This window comes from Artemia franciscana, chromosome 10 (genome assembly GCF_032884065.1).
Source record: "Artemia franciscana chromosome 10, ASM3288406v1, whole genome shotgun sequence".
Taxonomy (NCBI): Eukaryota; Metazoa; Arthropoda; class Branchiopoda; order Anostraca; family Artemiidae; genus Artemia; species Artemia franciscana.
In genome coordinates, this window is record NC_088872.1 from 10726814 (window position 1) to 10748590 (window position 21777).

The 21777-nt window shown below is 36.9% G+C and overlaps 2 protein-coding genes across 9 annotated transcripts in view; one reads left to right on the forward strand and one right to left on the reverse strand.

Annotated features, from left to right (window-relative positions):
- The window catches only part of LOC136031773 (FMRFamide receptor-like), a 173784-nt gene that overhangs the window by 20441 nt on the left and 131566 nt on the right, over positions 1-21777 (reverse strand). The gene's annotated exons all lie outside the window — the stretch shown is intronic.
- LOC136031772 (glycogen [starch] synthase-like) overlaps positions 17334-21777 on the forward strand; it is a 94884-nt gene continuing 90440 nt past the window's right edge. The window contains exon 1 of one of the 2 annotated variants that reach the window (XM_065711528.1): positions 17334-17464. The gene's annotated coding sequence lies outside the window, so the exon portion shown is untranslated. The remainder of the gene's footprint in view (positions 17465-21777) is intronic. The other variant, XM_065711529.1, reaches the window with a different exon arrangement.

Sequence of the window (21777 nt, forward strand, 5' to 3'; positions counted from 1 at the left end):
GCAGGCGTAGAAAGAAGCATTCATGTTGATTGGGGTTGAAAGGTGTAGTCTTCCTATCGTGGTATCTTTGATGATGGTAGGTTGGCCGTCGGCTGACTTACCCTGTTTTCGACATTCAAATACTTTAGTTTTAGTATTCCTCGTGTAATACGAAGGCACTTCAGTATACAGCAGTTTTTTTGCAAAAGAATCATTTTTGCATAGCGATAAGAAAGCAGTTAAATTTGTATCCGGTGAATTCAGGGCTCTTTATTGCACGTTGGATTCCGAAAAATAAACACGTTGACCATTCTGTAAATGTACCGCTAAGTGAACAACAGCTGGACTACGTTCATGTATCGGAAATGAGAGAATTCGCCAAACAGCTTCATTACTGCTTATGTATCTTCCAGCCTGATATTGTACGATTTCGTCGATATCTTTAATTTCGGACTGTAAGCCAAAAACTGCCAGGTCACTGCCTTTGTTGACGTATTTAAGTATGTATTTGATTGCCTTTACGGAGTTACAGTATTCAACATTTATGTGTGCCTTAAATGTTTTTGATAATAATGGGGAATATGGAACAACCCACTGGTTATCTACTTCGATGGTGGTATCATTACGCTTTTTAATTATTGCTGTTTTACCGCCATCTTCAGTAGATCTTCTTCTATATTGTGGGTAACCATCATTGCCAGTAATTGTGTTGGGTACTAAAAGTCGAGGATATCGCTTTGTGCATGGCCATGCATGGTGAATTTTCGTTCAGTGCACCGCAAGGTCCATGTATCATATTTTTTACAACAATATCATATAACCCCTTATCGATATTTTCATCAGGTATTTCAGCGGAAATCACATCATCAATTTCATTAGAAGTAATTTTATAATGTAGCCAGATTAGTATATGTGCGTGTGGCAATCCTCGTTTTTGCCATTCCACTGAATACATCCAGCATCGCACTGACCCAAACACTTCAAGTTTTACTATGTAGTGTATCAGTGATTTCAAATTTTGCCGGAAGACGCGGGCCGTAATGTCATGTCTATGAACCGCCGATTGTCCTTGAAGTAAAAGCTGTTGTATCTCGTCCCAAGATTGATTACATTTAAATATAATAAATGAATCTGGACGACCATAGAGACGAACATACGCAATAGCATCTTGAGCATATTCATGCATATGACGGGGACTGCCTGCATCTCGCAAATTTACAACTGCATCTCGCAAATGAATGTATTGTTCAGAGCGGAGCTTGGTCTGATTCAGACGGATAAATAGCAAACGTTCTGATTCAATTTTTGCATACATATCAACGATGTATTGATGAAACAATTGACGGCATTTTAAAATATAATTGTCTTCATCGTGCCGAATCATTAGTCTATAGGAATAATAATGCATTGCACTGCATTTCTTATTCATTTCTTTGTTAGTTGCTGGATTTATCAATTTAATATTAAAGTGATAGCCGTCGGCTCCATCCCAAAAAATGATAGGATATTGTAAGACATCGTAGCATCGATGAGTTTCAGCAATTCTTACCATCTGAGCGTTTCGCTTATGAAGAATAACATCTCGAGGTAAAAACGGATCACCGACCATAACGATTGCCACTTCGTCGATAGTTGGAGCATTGTATCTACGCACATGTTGGCCAGGAGGCGTTTTGTCAGCGGAAATAACAATTTTATGCGTATCAGTAGGCATCAAATCGATGGATGTTTTAAACAGACGCAGAAAATTATTATTTTCATGGAAAAGATGTTGCAACTGGGAAACGATTGTCCTTTCAACGTCGGGAGAAATTTCGCAACGTGCATTCAATTTAGAATTTCTATCACAGATGAAGTACAATTGTAAAAATTTATTATTCTCGCCTGAGAATGGTAGAAGGGACCCTGCTCTATGATAAATTTGCCCTTTTACTTTGAAAGTAGGCATAAATTGATCTGGATTTTCGATTTGGGCACCAAACGACGTCATTTGGAAACATGAGTTATATTTTCTGATTTTTGATAAAAAACGCTTAAATTCTGACGTAGTTCCAGTAAGCAAAGTCATCAATGGCTCTGGGGGTGCAGCCAGTTGAGGAAGTTTAACTTTTCCTGAGGCGCAACACATTCCCATTGCTTCACCATTAAATTTCAAGGCCTTGCAGTATGGACAAATTTTAGACATAGTCCCGATTTGAACACATCTACTATAATCATCGACTGGGCTGTACCTGAATGCCATGCGATAATTTTCACGTTGCTCTTGTGATTCCTCGGCACGCTTTCTTTTGGCATTATCTCTTGAAGCCACAAGCCTGTTTTTACGTTGCTCTTATGATTCCTCGGGACGCCTTCTTTCTTCACTTTGTCTTTTAGCAGCAAGTCTGGTTTCGCGTTGTTCTGGTAGTTCCTCGGCACGCTTTCTGTTCTTACTTTCTCTATCAGCCGCAAGGCTGTTTTCTTGCTGTTCTTGTGATTCATCGGCACGCTTTCTTTTCTTACTTTCTCTATCAGCAGCAAGTTTTTTGGCATAGACTCTTTGAGCAGCTTCCTCGGCTGTTGCCATTTTAGGTTCTTCAGTCATTTTACAATTAAACAATTTTCCGTCCACGATCTTCTTACAATTAAAAATTTGTCTTTGAACGAATTTCTTAAATACCTTTAATGATGTCATCGTCATAACTAACATGACGACAAGTAACTTCATGACGACATGATGACATGACGTCGCTCGACAGACATAACACACATACAACTTATTTTTATATATATAGACTAGCTGTTAGGGTGGCGTTTCGCGCCACCCCAACACCTAGTTGGTGGGGGCACTTCGGGCCCCCCAAGCCCCCCCGCGCACGTAAGTCGTTACAGGCCATATTAGTTACGCGCCATTGTAGTTGTGTCCCTGTGTCCCTCTGTGCATATAAATAGATTGTCAGGTTTACCGACTCTTGAACATGCAACATATAATTGTCCATGGGAAAAACAATCTGTATTCAGATCTATACCTCATTATTCTAATGATTGCCCTTGAGCTTAGTTGATGGTGATTGCTAATCGAACATTTCCTGTGTCCCCGTCGTCATTTATATATCCCCCTGTGCCCCCCGGCGTCCCCGTTGTTGTTGTTTCCCTGTGTCCCGGTCGTAATTTGTGTCCCGGTGTCCCAGTCTGTAATTTCTCTTTGAGTGTCGCGGTCGTCATTTATATTCCCTGTGTCCCGGTGTCCCGGTCGTCATTTTTGTCCCGGTCGTCATTTGTGTTCCGGTGTCTCGGTCTGTAATTTCTCTTTGAGTGTCCTGGTCGTCATTTATATTCCCTGTGTCCCGGTCGTCATTTGTGTCCCGATGCTTTGTTGATGGTGATTGCTAATCGAACATTCCTTGTGTCCCGGTCGCTTTCTCTTTGAGTGTCCCGGTCACCATTTATATTCCCTACGTCCCGGTTGTCATTTGTGTCCCGATGTCCCGGTCTGTAATTTCGTCAGTCGACAAGCATGATGTCAGTCGACACACAAACATGTCCTGGTGTTCCTATCTGTATTTTCTCTTTGAAAGTCGCGGTCGTCATTTATATTCTCTGTGTCCCGGTCGTCATTTTTGTCCCGGTCGTCATTTGTGTTCCAGTGTCCCGGTCTGTAATTTCTCTTTGAGTGTCCTGGTCGTCATTTATATTCCGTGTGTCCCGGTCGTCATTTGTGTCCCGGTGCTTTGTTGATGGTGAATGCTAATCGAACATTCCTTGTTTCCTGGTCGCTTTCTCTTTGAGTGTCTCGGTCGTCATTTATATTCCCTACTAGCTGTTGGGGTGGCGCTTCGCGCCACCCCAACACCTAGTTGGTGGGGGCGCTTCGCGCCCCCCCAAGCCCCCTCGCGCGCGTTAATCGTTACTCGCCATATTAGTTACGCGCCATTATAGTTGTGTCCCTGTGTCCCACCTGTGAATATATATATATATATATATATATATATATATATATATATATATATATATATATATATATATATATATATATATATATATATATATATATATATATATATATATATATATATATATATATATATATATATATATATATATATCTACGTAAAACGTGTGAATATACAACATTCTTGGCTGTCCCATTGTCTGTGCATATAAATAGATTGTCAGGTTTACGGACTCTTGAACATGCAACATATAATTGTCCATGGGAAAAACAATCTGTATTCAGATCTATACCTCATTATTCTAATGATTGCAATTGAGCTTTGTTGATGGTGATTGCTAATCGAACATTCCCTGTGTCCCCGTCGTCATTTATATATCCCCGTGTGCCCCCCGGCGTCCCCTTTGTTGTTGTTTCCCTGTGTCCCGGTCGTCATTTGCGTCCCGGTGTCCCAGTCAGTAGTTTCTCTTTGAGTGTCGCGGTCGCCATTTATATTCCCTGTGTCCCGGTCGTCATTTTTGTCCCGCTCGTCATTTGTGTTCCGGTGTCCCGGTCTGTAATTTCTCTTTGAGTGTCCTGGTCGTCATTTATATTCCCTGTGTCCCGGTCGTCATTTTTGCCCTGGTGCTTTGTTGATGGTGATTGCTAATCGAACATTCCTTGTGTCCCGGTCGCTTTCTCTTTGAGTGTCCCGGTCGTCATTTATATTCCCTATGTCCCGGTGTCCCGGTCGTCATTTGTGTCCCGATGTCCCGGTCTGTAATTTCGTCAGTCGACACACATGACGTCAGTCGACACACAAACATGACGTCACTCGACACACAGACAACTTATTTTTATATATATAGAAGATATATATTTTTAACTACGTAAAACTTGCGAATATACAACATTCTTGGCTGTCCCATTGTCTGTGCATATAAATAGATTGTCAGGTTTACCGACTCTTGAACATGCAACATATAATTGTCCATGGGAAAAACAATCTGTATTCAGATCTATACCTCATTATTCTAATGATTGCCCTAGTGCTTTGTTGATGGTGATTGCTAATCGAACATTCCCTGTGTCCCCGTCGTCATTTATATGTCCCGGTCGTCATTTGTGTCCCGGTGTCCCAGTCTGTAATTGCTCTTTTAGTGTCGTGGTCGTCATTTCTATTCCCTGTATCCCGGTGTCCCGGTCGTCATTTTTGTCCCGGTCGTCATTTGTGTTCCGGTGTCCCGGTCTGTAATTTCTCTTTGAGTGTCCCGGTCGTCATTTATATTCCCTGTGTCCCGGTCGTCATTTGTGTCCCGGTGCTTTGTTGATGGTGATTGCTAATCGAACATTCCTTGCGTCCCGGTTGCTTTCTCTTTGAGTGTCCAGGTCGCCATTTATATTCCCTATGTCCCGGTGTCCTTGTCGTCATTTGTGTCCTGATGTCCCGGTTTGTAATTTCGTCAGTCGACAAACATGACGTCAGTCGACACACAAACATGACGTCACTCGACACACAGACACACAGACAACTTATTTTTATATATATAGATTACTCAAGTGCTTGTTAAAAGTTAATTTTTCAACTCAAAAAATTGGTTGACAAAACAACTAAAATTCCTTAATTTGGCAACTAAATTGCAATGACAAGCGAATGTTGCTTTTGTGTAAACATCTTTGTGATGAAGAAAGCTATTTTGTCACTGTTTTAATTTTTCTAGAAATGTTCCTGTATTCTTAAAATTTTCTCTAGAAGATAGCCATTGGTTTTCTTGAACGGTTTAGTTTACATTTTTTCCGATGGAAGATATTATTTTTACTCTAACATTAGTAACAATTGCGGTAAAATCTTAGGAGCAGATTAGTATCATAGCCCGCATGACTGAGTCAAAACGAGCACCTTTGCAATATTGCACACTACTGCTTGACTTGCAAAAAAGGGCAGCTTCAAGAGAACTACAGATATTTAATTGAGACACTAAGCTGAGCGAAAAATCCCTCTAAGAATGGTAATGATATTATTTCCATCCAATGCATCAAGGAGAGAATCTGGAAGGGAAAATTTTCTAGATCATTAGTAATGCCCATCTCAGTCTTCACGAAACTTCTTAGAAATAAGACCAGTCGTGCGTTAAAAGAGATACGAATCAATGCTTATAAGTTTGAGAAGACGTAAATAATAATTTATATGTGATTTATACATAGTCAATACTAAGATAAAAAAAAAGTATTGATGGTAGCCAGGGCTGAAAGAATAATTTTGTGGGGGAAGATAGAAAGTATCTGGGAGGAGGCATGAACTATAAAAATTTGTAAGCAGACAGTTTCGAGAACTCAAACCTCGATAACTCAAAATCCTTGATATCTGGAATTATTTTTAATCCCTTTGTAAAACGTCTTATTATATTTATTATGTTCAATCAAATATTAATGGATTGAAAATTAATTTCAATCACATAATATTTTATCTCTGTAAGTCAAAGTAGCCCAAAAGTTCCTCTATAACTCGAAATTCAGTAAATATGTCGCCAAATAATTTAAGTTTTACCTCCACAAGTCAAAGTTTACCTCTGCATCTCGAAATTCTTTCAAGGGACCACGGTTTTTTGACAAAAGACATATAACAAGTTTCATAGCATAAAACATTGATAAGTTGTAAGTTGTTCAAACCTCTATTCTTAAAAGTGATAACTTTAACGGATTCCCACAAGTTGTTTATTTTATTTATTTTTTTGTATTTCCCTTACATCAAATTCAAGTTCTTATGATAAATTTCGCTGTTCCTGATGGTATTAAATAAATAAAAAAACAAGTTTTTTGAACGGAAAGTAAGGAGCGACGTTAAAACTTAAAACGAACAGAAATTACTCCGTATATGAAAGGGGCTTTTCCTCCTCAACGCCTCGCTCTTTACGCTAAAGTTTGACCCTTTCTCTTAACTCTACTTTTTAAACAGTAAGAAACTTTAGCGTAAAGAGCGGGGCGTTGAAAAGGAAAAGACCCTTTCATATACGGAGTAATTTCTTTTCGTTTTAAGTTTTATTGTCGCTCCTTACTTTCCGTTAAAAAAAACTTGTTTTTTTTTTAATTAATTTCTGGACGTTTTTGAATTAATGCATGTTTTGATCTTGGCTCTCCGCACATAAATAATTAAAACGAAATTTGCATATTAATTAATTGAAATTAATCGGAAGATTTTGAGAAAAAAGAAGCGAGGAGGAGGCCTAGTTGCCCTCCTAGTTTTTGATTACTTAAAAAAGGAACTAGAACTTTTAATTTTTTACAAACGTTTTCATTGGTAAAAAATATACGTAACTTACGAATTTACTTACTTAAAGAACTTCTATATTCGTATGTTTTATTGCGTATATGAGGGGGTTCAACCCTCGTCGATACGTCGCTCTTTGCACTAAAGCTTAGATTTTGTCCCAATTCCTTAAGAATGACCTCTGAATCACAAAGGCCATAGAATAAATAGTTGAAATTACTAAAAATACTTTAGCGTAAAGAGTGAGGTATGACGAGTAGGTAAACCCCTCATATGCGTAATAATTTTTGTTCGTTTTAAGTTTTAATGCTGCTCCTTACTTTTAGTAGAAAAAACTTTTCATATTTATTTTTCATTGTTTTTCAAATAAAGCTAGAAAATCCTGCACCCCCTTCATTGAAATTCTCTTCCCCCATGAGAATTCTCTCCATGGAAATATCCTCCCACGTAACCCCCCATCAACTCCCCCCCCCCCCCAAAAAAAAAACAACTGAAAACGTCTGGTCTCACTTCCCAGTAACCAGAACACTTCCCAGTAACCATTACTATATGTAAACACAGGTCAAAGTTTGTAACTTGCAGCCCCTCCCACGGGGCTGCGGGGGAGTAAGTTGTCCCTAAAGACATAGTTATTAGGTTTTTCGACTATGGTGAATAAAATGGCTATCTCAGGATTTTGTTCTGGTGACTTCGGAGAAAAAACGAGCGTGGGAGGGGGCCTAGGTGCCCTCCAATTTTTTGGTCACTTAAAAAGGGCACTAGAACTTTTCATTTCCATTAGAATGAGCCTTCTGGCAAGATTCTAGGACCACTCAGTCGACACGATCACCCCTGGAAAAAAAACAACAAAAAAACAAACAAATAAACACGCATCCGTGATCTGTCTTCTGGCAAAAAATGCGAAATTCCACATTTTTGTAGATAGGAGCTCGAAACTTCTACAATAAGGTTCTCTGAAACGCTGAATCTGATGATGTGCTTTTCGTTAAGATTGTATGACTTTTAGGGGGTGTTTCCCCCTATTTTCTAAAATGAGGCAAATTTTCTCAGGCCCGTAACTTTTGATGGGTATAACTGATCTTAATGAAACTTATATATTTAAAATCAGCATTAAAATGCGATTCTTTTTCGGTTCAAAATTCTATTTTTTAGAGTTTCGGTTACTATTGAGCCGGGTCGCTCCTTACTACAGTTCGTTACCACGAACTGTTTGATTCATAGATAAATGCACTACAAAGAAAACTCGCAGACATGGCTTTTGCCGGTTAGCCAAACACTGTCTTATCCGAATTTCTAGTTGATTTTTAACTTTTCTCCTGTGATTTCTTCTAACGTTAAGCCGCCATTGTCTACTGTTATACTATGCATTTTATAAATTAGTTGATTAATAAATTAATAAGTTTCCTCAAGATGAAACTCAAAATCTCCTTTTTGACAAGTATGTTACCAATTCTAGCCTTAAATAAGTATACATGGTCCTCCTTTTCATGGTATCCCTTCCTTCGAGGTGTTCTAAATGAAGTTCATTTCCCATCTTCTTCCATATATAGAGTTGATTTTCCCCAAGGACAGATATTCTAGGCAACAGAACTGACAGATGTAAAGCTTTCAAAGATTTGCAACCTTGCAAGTAATTGAAGTTTCTTGACAGTATTTAAGTTATGATATGCTTTAGTTTTTATGGGGTGTAAATCACCACTTCAGAAAATTGAGTCAGCAATACTTTCTAAGAAGACGTTATAAAAATGGAGTGACAGTCAACTTCATTGATAATTTTTTGAAAGACGGAGTCTGAGACGTTCTTTACGTTACTGAGATAAGATTCATCTTGAATATTTCTTCTTTGCCAACGATTCCTAATGATTCCAGATATTTTGAAAATAAAAATGAGTCAGGAATTACTCATTTTAATTCTCCTGACCTAAGACCTGGTATTTATAATCTTAAACATCCAAGGAAATTACATCACAAAAAGTTAAAGCCAAACTATGTTTAGATATAAAAGGAGACCATTTCTGACTTTATCAATGAGTGTTTGTTTGCCCTTTTTCACTTGCTTTCGGTGCTTAATTGCTTTTAATTTTGTTTGCTTTTCCCCCATTATAGTAATTAATCACTATCCGGACATAGTTCTTTTTAAAATTTCAAATACAATTAGTTGAATGTGTTTAATGAAACTTGAAGATATTTCCAGGAGACAATATTTGTGCGGATTCCTAAGAGTTTGATTCATCTGGCTCAACTGCAACCTTTGGACTAAAAAAAAAATTTCCAATAAATGACTGGTTACTCTGTATTTACAACAGAACGTGGTTAATAATAATTTTTCACCACCCAAACCAGGAAAAAAACAAAGCATGATGACAAAAACGTCCGAATTACCACTCAAGGTCTGACCCTTGATTAGAGTATGAATTTGTATTAAGTCAAATTTAGCTATACAAATAAAATAACGAGCTAGTATTAAATCATATTTATTAAATCAAATCAAATGTAATCAAAGTAGCTGTATGAATTCAAATTGTTTTCTTAGATTTTCAACCAATAACTGGCAGTGCTTGGGTTTTGATCCAGTTTCTGGGGCTTGTTTTAGCCTCTATTCCAGGTTTTGGGATTCTTACTAGTATTAATAATAGCACAGCTTCGACAACTGAATACTTGAATACAAGGGCCTTAGGGATCTGCATGGCAGCATATCTAGAACGCATTTGCGTCAAAACATGCCTAATAATTTGACCTTTTGGCTCCTAAGCCCTATAGCACCAAGGGCACTCTTACGCATCTGAAACTGTTTAGCAATCTGTGTCTACCTAGAGAAATTGTTTTTTTTTTTTGGTAAAACTCTAGTTAATTGACTTCTTGGTATCTTGGAAAGAGTTTAGGTTAGGAAAATGGAACTTTCAGGGATGGGTCTACAGGCTAAAGTATGTCCCGGGAAGGTATTTTGAAGTATCTACCTCCACTCCTTCTCCCTCTAGAGGGCCCTGAAATTTGCCTACATGTCAGGTCTATACCTATTGACATTTTGATAAAACAACATTTTACCTTAGTTTTCAGTTACTAGTTGCTTTTTCGCTGCCTTTAGTTCTGAAAATGTATTTCCTGATATTTGAGTAGAATTTTGAACCATATCAATGTTTTTTTTTTTCAAAATTACGAAATGTATTGGCATATCTTTAAAACCTTATAAAATGGGATTGAGCAAAGTTGTGAAGCTGAAAACAATTTTGTTGTACTTCAATTAAGCAGAAGATCAATTTTGCAAGATTCACTTTTATAACATACATATTTTTAAAGGTCATCAAAGGTCAGGGCCCTCTAGAGGGAGAAGGAATGGAGGTAGGTACTTCAAAATACCTTCCCGGGACATACTTTAGCCTGTAGACCCATCCCTGAAAGTTCCATTTTCCTAACCTAAACCCTTTCCGAGATACCAAAAAGTCAATTAACTAGAATTTTACACTTTTTTTTATTGGCCTAATCTGGGTATTAAATTTCATAATACCACATTAATTGCTTGGATTTCAAGCATATACTCTAAAATCTAATTAGGGATAGGGTTGCGCAGGACTTGACTTTGAAAGCTGCAAAAAGCCACATTTAAGTTAATCTTTTTGATTGCAAAAACTTCGTATGATTTTCGACGTTTGCAGTTGGTGGCATTCGATGCTTAAGATTTTAACAATAAAAAATATATATAAAAAAAAATTAAAAAACCGCGCATGTGTCACTTAATATTTCTTTGGGGTTTTGTATTAGTTTTAAAACAGTTTCATTATTCGTTAAATGATATTTTAGCTAAAACTTTTTTTTTATTTATTTGTGTCTGGAATTATTAGCTGATAATGGTACTTGTTTATGACTATTTTTTTTAAAATGTTTTGTTTTTGCAATATTTTTATCTCTGTTTAAATAATTCTACTTCGTTTTATGCTGTATCAAGCTTTTTTTCATTGTCATTTCAAAATTTCATACTCATTTCATACTTATTATATGAAAAATTGGGTGTATCCTAGCGACTTTTGCTTGTATTCAGTAGAAATTCTCTATTGCTTCCCACCTAATTCATTTCTAAGGCGGATACATACTTCTTTCTGAATTCAGTGTTCTTAATTTTTCTAACCACTTTCAAAGGCCTATTCACAATGAAACTTAGCCAGCATGGAAATTTAGCTAATGTTCTAAGGCCAATTCTCAATGAAATTTCACTAGTACCGAGATTTACATAGTGCTAATTTCAGCCAATCAGGATATCCCCAGGACTATCTGATTGGCTGAAAAATTCATGGAAAATTTTGGTTGGTTGTAGTGCAATATAAAATTTTATATTAATAAGGGTTTATTGTGAATTCCTCACTTATAATAAAGTTTGTTTGTAGTTTTCAGCTAAATTCCCAAAAAAAATCAGATAATGGGCTTCGGTTTCGGCTCTTGAATTTTAACAGAATTGTTTTATGATTTTATCTGGCGTTTGGTAAAATCTCGGCGCTAGATCAATCTAACTGTGAATGGGAATTTCGATAAAGCCAGGATTTGTCTCACAATGAGACTTAAGTGACAGCTATTCATAATAAGAGTCTACTAAACTGCAGAACTAGCTAAATCTAGCAACTTGGAATTTAGCTACAGAATTTCATAATTGATCTTTAGCTAAATGGAAAGAAACTGGAGATAAATTATTACGGAATTTCATTTACTGGGGTAACTAAAAAGGTTAAGATCACAGAAGTTGTTGATATCAACTCTATGTCGTTAAAATGCAGAAAAATATCAATGTTTTACAAATCTGAAGCGATCTCAGCGCTAGGCTCTGAAAAAAAAAATGAATTTTGCTAAGTTAGCCAGATTTCAGCGGCTGAATAAAAAAAAGTTTGGTTTTCAAAAATTTTCTAGGAAGCCTCCAACCACCATTGCCTTCAATCAGACACAGAAATTCACGTAGCGAATGTTGCTAAGGTTCGACAAAACTCCTAAGGCGCTGTCGGGTCATAAAAAATTCCAATTTTAGTCAGAACTCAATTGTGATTCTTGGACTGTGAATGGTGAAGTTAAGGTTAGTTAAGGCATTAATTACCACCATCAGTAGAAAGATGCCCAATTGATAATCACGTAAAAGTAGCAATGTGATGAGCTCTTAAGGAAATCCAGGGCTAGTACCGGAAAGCAAACTTCGTTAGTGCGGTTTTTAGTTTTAACGGGAGAACTAAAGGCGGTTCTTCGATACTCAGGTTACTTCTCTCTCTCTGTCTCTCTCTCTCTCTCTCTCTCTCTCTCTCTCTCTCTCTCTCTCTCTCTCTCTCTCCTCTCTCTCTCTCTCTCTCTCTCCTCTCTCTCTCTCTCTCTCTCTCTCTCTCTCTCTCTCTCTCTCTCTCTCTCTCTCTCTCTCTCTCTCTCTCTCTCTCTCTCTCTCTCTCTCTCTCTCTCTCTCTCTCTCTCTCTCTCTCTCTCTCTCTCTCTCTCTCTCTCTCTCTCTCTCTCTCTCTCTCTCTCTCTCTCTCTCTCTCTCTCTCTCTCTCTCTCTCTCTCTCTCTCTCTCTCTCTCTCTCTCTCTCTCTCTCTCTCTCTCTCTCTCTCTCTCTCTCGCTGTGCCTGTATGTCTGACTGTCTGTTTGCCTTTCTTTGTGTGTTTGTGTGTCTGACTCTGTGTGTTTGTGTGTGTTTTGATTCTCTCTCTCTCTCTCCTCTCTCTCTCTCTCTCTCTCTATCTCTCTCTCTCTCTCTCTCTGTGCCTGTGTTTTTGACCGTCTGTTTGCTTGTCTCTGTGTCTGTCTTTATGTGTTTGTGTGCCTGACTCTGTATGTTTTTGTCTCTCTCTCAGTGCCTTTGTGTCTGACCTTCGGCCTGCCTGTGTCTGTGTCTGTCTTAGTATGTCTGACTCTGTGTGTTTATGTTTGTTTCTACTTTTTATTGTTATTCTTTGGGGAAAAAGTAGAACAACCCAGGTTGAGACAAAAGGTTGGGAAAAGAAACAAAGCAATTCCGCTTTGGTATTGCTATTTTTGACAAAACTTCGAGCAGTACGGGTTGAAACATAAGAATGAGAAAACAAACAAAGCAATTGCACTTTGACATTGGTGTTTTTGAGAAAAAGACGAACAACCCTGGCTGACACAAAAGAATGAGAAAAGAAACAAAGCAATACTGCTTGGGTATTACTATTTCTTTAGAAAAAGGTAAAACAACCCTGGTTGAAAGAAATGTATAAGAAAATAAACCAAGCAATTCTTCTTTGGTGTTGCGATTAGTAGGACTTTTCACTCTGAATTCCAATTTTTTGCAATAAATTTATAGAGAATACTAAGAAAGCACGTTTCTATGATCCAAATATGTGTCACAAAATCAGGGATGCTTAATCCTGGTAGAAAAGTGCTGTCCCCATGAAAAGTTATAAACGGTGCAGCAGGCCAGTCACAGAATGCCACGGTGGCCTGAACTAACATGAGGTATCACGAAGCAGTTGGCTTGCAAAAACACAAACCACTTTGGAAACACAAACCAATGGAGTTAAAGCATTATCTTATCAAGAAAATGGCTGAAAATGCCTTAGGAGTGATAATAAGTGCCACCGGGTGCCATGGGCCAGTCATAGAGTCCCACAGGGCGGGGGAGTACCATAATGTATCGCGATCTTACACTGGAATGGTAAGTTCCCACTCTTAAATAAAAACATCTGTCAGGATATTCAAACTTTTGAAGACGTTCAAGTGATGATGACGAGTGCCACAGGACAACCACATAATGCCAAGTTGGCGTTATCTGTGTTGATGTTCAACAATCGAAGAAAACATGCAAATCAACGTTTCAAACTGTGGTTTTGCTCGAAATGGGGTGAAAATAATCAAATGCTTGCTTCAAAATGAGTTGTGTTTGCTTAAAAATACGGATACGTGGGACAAAAAATGGATGCTTGCTTGAAATACAATGCAAGAGACACTGAGTGTCGTTTGACAAGAACGGTCATGGTCCATGGATGGTAATTCATTTCATGTTATCTCATCCAATGGTTTCATCAATGAATTGGGAATTTTTGTTTAAGTTTAAACTGTCATTTTTAGTTAATATGGTTTATAAGGTTATTTTTGTCAGAAGAAACATTATTGGGAATTAGGTCAATTTCTAAATGTAGAAATTGACCATTTACGTAATTGTAAATGGTCAATTTCAGTTTATACGGTTTATACGCTTACTCTGTAGGAAAATGGCTGAAAATGCTTTAGGAATGTTAATATATACCACAGGGATGGCATGGGGCAGCTTTATATTGCCACTCCCCGCTAGACAGGCGAATTTCTAAGCGTATATGCTAGAGGTTAAGGCGTTTTATAATCAGCTTCTTTATTAACAAAAAATGCTACCATTGCCAAAAAGTTTAGAATTGCCTTGTTTGGGTTTATTCAGAGTTCTTTGATCCTCAACAATGACCTCATTAACTCTTTTCGCAATTATGTTTCGGTAATAGTTCACTTGTGTTGTCTTGCGTAAACCTTATAATGCGGAAAAGCAAAAAGGAGGTTATCGATCCAAGCAATTATATAACTATCATGTAACATCAGTTGGCTTGTACTCGGCAAAACTGCATTGCATAGAATCTATTCCCCGGAACATAATAACAATAATCGCTTGTTGTTTCAGGTGACTAAGGTGTCACTCCGTTGGAAATCTGGGGTCTTACGTTTGATTCCTACAGCGGACAATAACCTTCAAAGACGCATTATAAAGGTCCCCTAAACCAAAACACGCCTTGCTTAAGCTCTATCATAAAAAGTGTTGAAGAAAAAATCTTGAAGAAAAATATCTCGAAGAAAATGTCTTGAAGAAAAAAGTGACTGTGGGGGGTCATCTTGTCCCCAAAGGCATAATTACTGAAGCATTTAACTATGCTAAATAAAATGGCTTTCTCAAAATTTTGGTCATACGACTTTGGGTAAAAGGGGTGTGGGATGAAGACTATTTGACCACCATTCTTTTGGGTCACTTACAAAAGGTACTAGAACCTTTAATTTCTGTCTGAATGAGCCCTCTTTACGACTATTGGTTCGATACGATTACCCTGGGAGAAAAAAACGAATAACATACATATTTCAGCTTTCTTATGGCAAAAAAAATGAAATTGCACGTATTTGCAGATGGGAGATTTTAACCACTACAATAGGTTTCTCTGATACGCTGAGCCTGATGTTGTGATTTTCATTAAGATTTCTCGACTTTTAGTGGGTGTTCCCCCATTTTGCTAGCCTTCAATCAATTAACCATTCATCAATTTTTTGAGCAGTGCTACGGATAAAAAAAAATGTGCATCGAGCAGCACCAGGAAGCACAGCTATACTAGTATACATAATTTTAATTGTGAGTTCAGTCTCTGGGATATATGAGGAGACGAGGTCACTTTCCTTCAGACATAAAGCCGGTATTGTCGCTCTTGACAAATGTGTCAATACGCTTTCCATGCTGTCCCAAAAACAGCTATAGTCGGTAGAAGCCTTTAAATAAGTGTTTGTTTTTGTTTTTTTGTTTTTTTTTTGTTTTGTTTTTTTTATCAGAATCTTTTTAAATGACCTATGCAATTTTCTGCCAAATCTATTTATTTGAAAAATGAGGGAAGGATCTTCATGTTTTTCTTTGCAAATTTGTCTCCTAAAAACCTGTGTAGTCATGCCAGTAAGCAAGTTTAATTGAGTGTAAATACGTGGGAAAACCTGAGGAGTGACGAAGAAATTTTCCTCAGCAATACAGTCCTAAGGTACGGTGTTGTCAATATTGATATGCTACTATAAAAATAAGTTTAAAAACATTCACTGATTTGGCTGAAAACAACAACTATATGATGTACAAAGCTGCAAAGAGTAGTTACTTTTCTTATCAGGGGTTGATCTTTATAAATGGCAGATACAGTTTTCTGTCAAATCTATGTCAAATCTACCTGGAAGCAATTTTAACCGCGTGTTAGTTTATGGAAAAAACTAATGACGAAAACGGTTCTCTTAGAGGTAGAGCCCTTAGGTCTGGTATTGTTGATACGGGTATGCTGCCCAGAACATGTGTTTCAATACGGTACCTGTTTTTCCCGAAAAGTACAATTATATTCTGAAAAAGGGTACAAAGAAGTGTTACTTTCTTAACAGAGGCTGATCTTCTTAAATAGCCTATGTGGTTTTCTGTCAAAGTTATTTTTGAATGTTTTTCGGATAAACTCTTCTCCTAATCGCTTGTGTAATTTGCCAGGAAACAATTTTGACTGAGAGTCGAGCTCTTAGAAAACCTGAGAAGCGATATACATTTCGGTTTAGAAATAAGCCCTTAAGTATGGCATTACTAAAATTGTTTTCTTAAGAAAAATAAAAAGTAAAGAATAACTTTTTACTATGTTTCAAAATATTTTTACTTGAAAATTGATTGAAAAGTTTTTCCACCAAATTCACTCCGCGTTTGACCTTTGCAGTCTACCATAATACAGTTTTAACTGACAGCCAAGTTTGGATAGAGCATCAAGCACCTTGCTTTCCAGAAATAAAGGTAGAATTAGAATTAGAATCTTTTCCAGAATTAGGCAGGGTATTGTAAATATCACTAAGTGGCTTTGAATTTCGTAGTTTTTTTCTGACACGCTGTCCGTTTAGCCCTAAAACAACAACAATGATGGGGAAGATACTACAAGTATATATTATTTTTCTCATCGAGTGGTGACTTTCTAAAAATGCCATCTGCAGTTTTCTGTACTTACTTGAAAGATAAATCGTTTGCCAGAAAACAATTTTAGCTGAGAGACAATTTTAACAGGAGCTACGGAGACATTTCGCTTAAGAAATAAAGCCCTTAGATACATTATCGTCGAATAGATAATTTAAATTGTAACTTTTTTTCAATATGTTGCCCGGTTTGCCTTGAAATTATTATTATAGTGTAAATCAATCCTATTAAACAAGCAGCAATTGTATGAGTTTTTTTTATTGAAAACGGCACCAGAATTTCTTCCGAAAATCGGCATACTACCATTTTCTTGTGTAAAAAAAAGTGACCTAGATAGGTCATGACTTTGGAAAAATTCGTCTATCCCTCGTATTCCCCTTCAGATCTTTCATATTTCGTCTGCACCGTGAAATTAGAGACCCCTGAAGGTTGAAAACGTTGAGCATAATTAGAAAAAGTTTAGGAGCCCAGTTTTTCTATTGACACGTTAGTTGATTCAAAGCTTTTAAAGAAAGACTTTGCCGTTTGATAGCTGTGAAGTGTTTTGACTCTTAATTGCTTCGCACTGTGGCAGAAAAATTACAGTTAGAACTTGTCTACCAGGAACTGTGCTTTACTTGGTAATTAGCCCTTATGCTGTTTAATAAGCTTGTTTATGATAACTGTTCGTTTTTGGGTATGAAAAAGCGATCTAAATAAGTCATGACTTTAGGAAAATTCGTTTTAAATCTTGATTAATTTTTGAGAAACAATTTTCGTATGAATGACGTCAAAAATATCTAGACATTGAATGCCAAATTCTGCAGCAAAAAAAAAATATAAGGAAATTGAAGTTTTTCTACAAATCAGATGGAAAAACTGATTTTTTTTTTTTTTTTTACCTAGCGAAGGTTGGTCTACTGATACTAGGGTCATTAATAAGTGTTGTTTTTCTTTTCAGATAATACGTGTTCATTTTTCCTACATCCTGTGCGGTTTACTGTCAAACCTACATAGTTGACAGCTACTTAATGGGCCTAGGGTTTCCGCAACAAAATCTTTTGAACTACTTGTGCAATCTGTCTGAAAACAATATAAACTGTAAGCTAATCCATGGGAAAACCTAAGAAGCAATTAAATTCTCTCACTGCACAAATAAAGGTTTTAGACAGGGTATTACCGATATTGCTTGTTATTGTTCCACATCATTTCAAAGAAGCTGCTCATATCCCCCTGAAACAGTAACTACAATGCGCACAAGGTAACAAACGTACTATTTTTCTTATCAGGTGACGACTTTCCTATGAAGCCACTTGAATTTTACTGCCCAATCTACTTACCCTGAACGGTAAGTTAGAGCTCCTTAAGCTTTCCGAATAATTCTCCAGGACTACTTTAGCGGTCTGTCCGGAAACAATTTTAACTCAGTGTCAATCGGGGAGAAAATTGGGAGCGATGAAAACATTTTCTTTCGGAAATTAAGCCCGTAGGCAGGAGATTGTCGATACCACCATACAGTTCTTGACATATTTTTCATTAAGCTGCCAAATTTACCCAGAAATAATGGCTATAAGAAGCTTAAGGTTAAAAAGTAGTTTATATTTTTTTATTGAGCTGTTTTTTTTACTAGTTGCGCAGTTGTTGGCAAATTCTGCTTACTTTAAAATTAAGTGAGAAGAATATAGGAAACTGATAAAAAAGGAAACTGTTTTTGATTTAATATGAGTTTGATAAGGAAAAAAAGAAAATATTTGCACTCTTCGTAGTCGGATACTACCCAACAGAGCTATAAAAAGTGAAAAAAGCCTAATTTTAACCAATTTCACTATCAAAATAAATGTCAATAGTAACATCTAGTATCAATACTATCATAGTATCAATAGCATCAATAGTATCACTAATAGTATCAAAGATTTATCAGTATTAATACTATCAATATAAATTTAAATAAAGATTAACTTTGTTTGGAAGCAAGATTCAATTTCCTGAAAATCTGGAGACTCTCCTTCTTTCAGACCGTTTTTATAATAAAATGATTTAGTCGCTCTATATTATAAGAAGATTATAATTATTGCTGTAAGAATCGTATGCCATAATTTTGCTATAATTTTTGTTTTGATTTTTATTTTCTTTCATTTACTATTTTTTTTGTAAACTGGCTTATTGATAATGGCAGATAAAATATAAATGTAATTTTAGTGACATTAAACAGAAATTTTTTGAAAATATGACCGTCATCGAGAGGCACAGGACTCGTAGTTTGCAGATGATTTGTAAGACCAAGTGACGACAGAAATTGTACCCAAAAATTAAAAGATTATTAATAAAAAAAACTAAAAATAATTTTTGTAAGGGCTAAAAAACTATGTAGAATATTGCCCACTGAAGAAAAATGCAAACTAATATACCCGGTGTATCTTTTAGCAAAGGGTGTTGTTTATCAGTGGCTTAGGTAAAAAAAAAATTAAAATAATATGTACAACTATTATTCTTTATTTAAGGTTTTCTTATTAAATTCAAGACTTATCTGGTTAAGTTAGATGGAATCAACTGCTTTTTTTCCAAAGACGAATCTGGTTTTCTTTCTTGATATGTATCAATAATCTTCGGGTAGGAGAAAAAAACTTTCCTTTTTGTGATCAGAAAATTACTAGCACTAGAACAGCCTTGTGAATATTTATAAATGAAATCCTAACACTCACGCGATCCTTTATAAAGTAATTTTAAGCGAGTACCAGTCAGGGAGAAGAATAGAGTGTGGAAAAATTTACTTTCGGAAAATAAGCTCTTAGTTATGGCATCGTCGGTACTGCCAATTAACTTTCAAAGTATGTTTCAGAACTGTCCGATCCACCCTACAAACAAACAGCTGTTAGGTACATTAAGCCAAAAAGCTGCCTTGTTTTAGATTGTCAGGTGACGAAGTCTCTGAAAAACTTTCGTTTTTTCCATATTTTTTATTTTATAAGAGAATCCTTGTTTTGTTACTATTGGTAATATTTTAAGTATTAATAAGAAAATTCGAACGAAGTAAAGAGTGCCACTAAAACTTGCAGCATCATATTGCAATTGATACACTAAATTAAAAAGCAACTGTTTGTAATCCAATTAAGCTGTAGTTTGTAAATAATTCGTCATATTTTACAAATCACACTTGAACATCCCAAATATTCCCCCTCCTGAAAAAACATGCTTCCCTCTATTTCTCAGCGCAAATTCTGTTATTAAAATGTGCAGGTACGAGTGATGATGCCTAATTTGATTTAAACCGACATGTAGAGGTGTACTATTGGAGCTAAGAACCCCTCCAGACGATACTATGAATTATGTATGGATCTAAAGCAATGCTATTATACACCTGTATTTTACGTAATAGGGGTGCCTTTCAAGACACCGGACCCTAGCAACCAATTCTATCTGGGCCCTAACAACTAATTTTACCGGGCCCTAGCAACCGTTTCTATTGGCAGAGGGCTCTAGCAACCAGTTCAAACAGGGGCCTCTAGCGAGTAATTCCAACAGGGGTCCTAGAAACCAATTCCAATGGAAAGCCCTAGCAGTCAATTCCAACGCGGGTCCTAGCAATCAATTCCAACGGGGCTCTGGCATCCAATTCCAAGGAGCCCCAGCAACCAATTGACACGGGAGCCCTAGTGAGTAATTCCACCGATCCCCTAGCAACAAACTCCTATGGGTGTCCTAGCAACCAATTCCAAAAGTGTCCCTATCAGTCAATTTCACGGGGGCTCTAGCATCAAATTCCATTGGGGCAATTGCATCCAATCTCACTTGGCCTCGAGCAATCAATTTCAATGGGGAGCCCACTTGTCAAGTGGGGAGCCCCTGGATGTAACTAAGGATGGTACATATGTGGATATTATATTATCAAAGTTAAAAAAATGCCTCGAAGTAAAAAAAACTCACAAAGAGAAAACTACGTTTCGAAGTTAAAAAACCGTCACGAACAAAAAAATGTCTCGAAGAAAAAACGCCACGAAGAAAAAACGTCACCAAGAAAAATGTCATAAAGAAAAAGCGTCTCAAAGAAAAAAAACATCACGAAGAAAAATGTCTCAGAGTTAAAAAAGTCCCGAAGAAAAAAATGTCATAAAGAAAAAACTATGTTTTGAAGTTAAAACAATAAAAATGTCCAGAAGAAAAAACGTTGCGAAAAAGCAAAAATGGCTCGAAAAAACGTCAAAAAGGAAAATTAACAAAGAAAAAATCCTCTTAAAGTTGCAAAAACGCCTCGAAGAAAAAACCTTCACAAACCCAAAACAAAATGCTCGAAGAAAAAAAATGTCAGAAAGAAAACTACGTCTCAAAGCTGAAAAAACATCAGGAAGAAAAAATGTTTCAAAGCTATAAAAACCATCTCTAAGTTAAAAAATTGTCACGAAGAAAAAACATCTCGAGGTTAAAAACAGACACTGACACACACAGGCACAGGGAGAGAGAGACAAAAAAAGCGCAAACAAACACACAGAATCAGAAACAACACATAAGGACAGACAAAAGGACAGGTAAACAAACGCTCAGATATATAGGTAGAGATACAGAGAGATAAAAAACACCCAGTGTCAGAAACACGAACACCCAAAGACAAACACAGAGACATGAAAACAGACGCTCAGACACACAAGCAAACAGAAAGGAAGACAAAAACATATGCAAACACATAGAATCATACACAGGAACACAAAAAAGACACATAGAGTCAAGCAACAGACACAGAGACGCTCAAACGCATAGGCACGGAGAGAAAGAGACAAAAACAAATAAAAACACAGAGAGTTAGACACACAGAAACACAAAAACAGACACGGAGACATGCAAACAGACGCTCAGTCTGACTTCTCTAACTTCGGAAGCAAGGGCCCCGGTGGAATTGGATGGTAGGGTCCCGGTGTAATAGACTGCTAGTGTCCCTGTTGGAATTGGTTGCTATGACCCT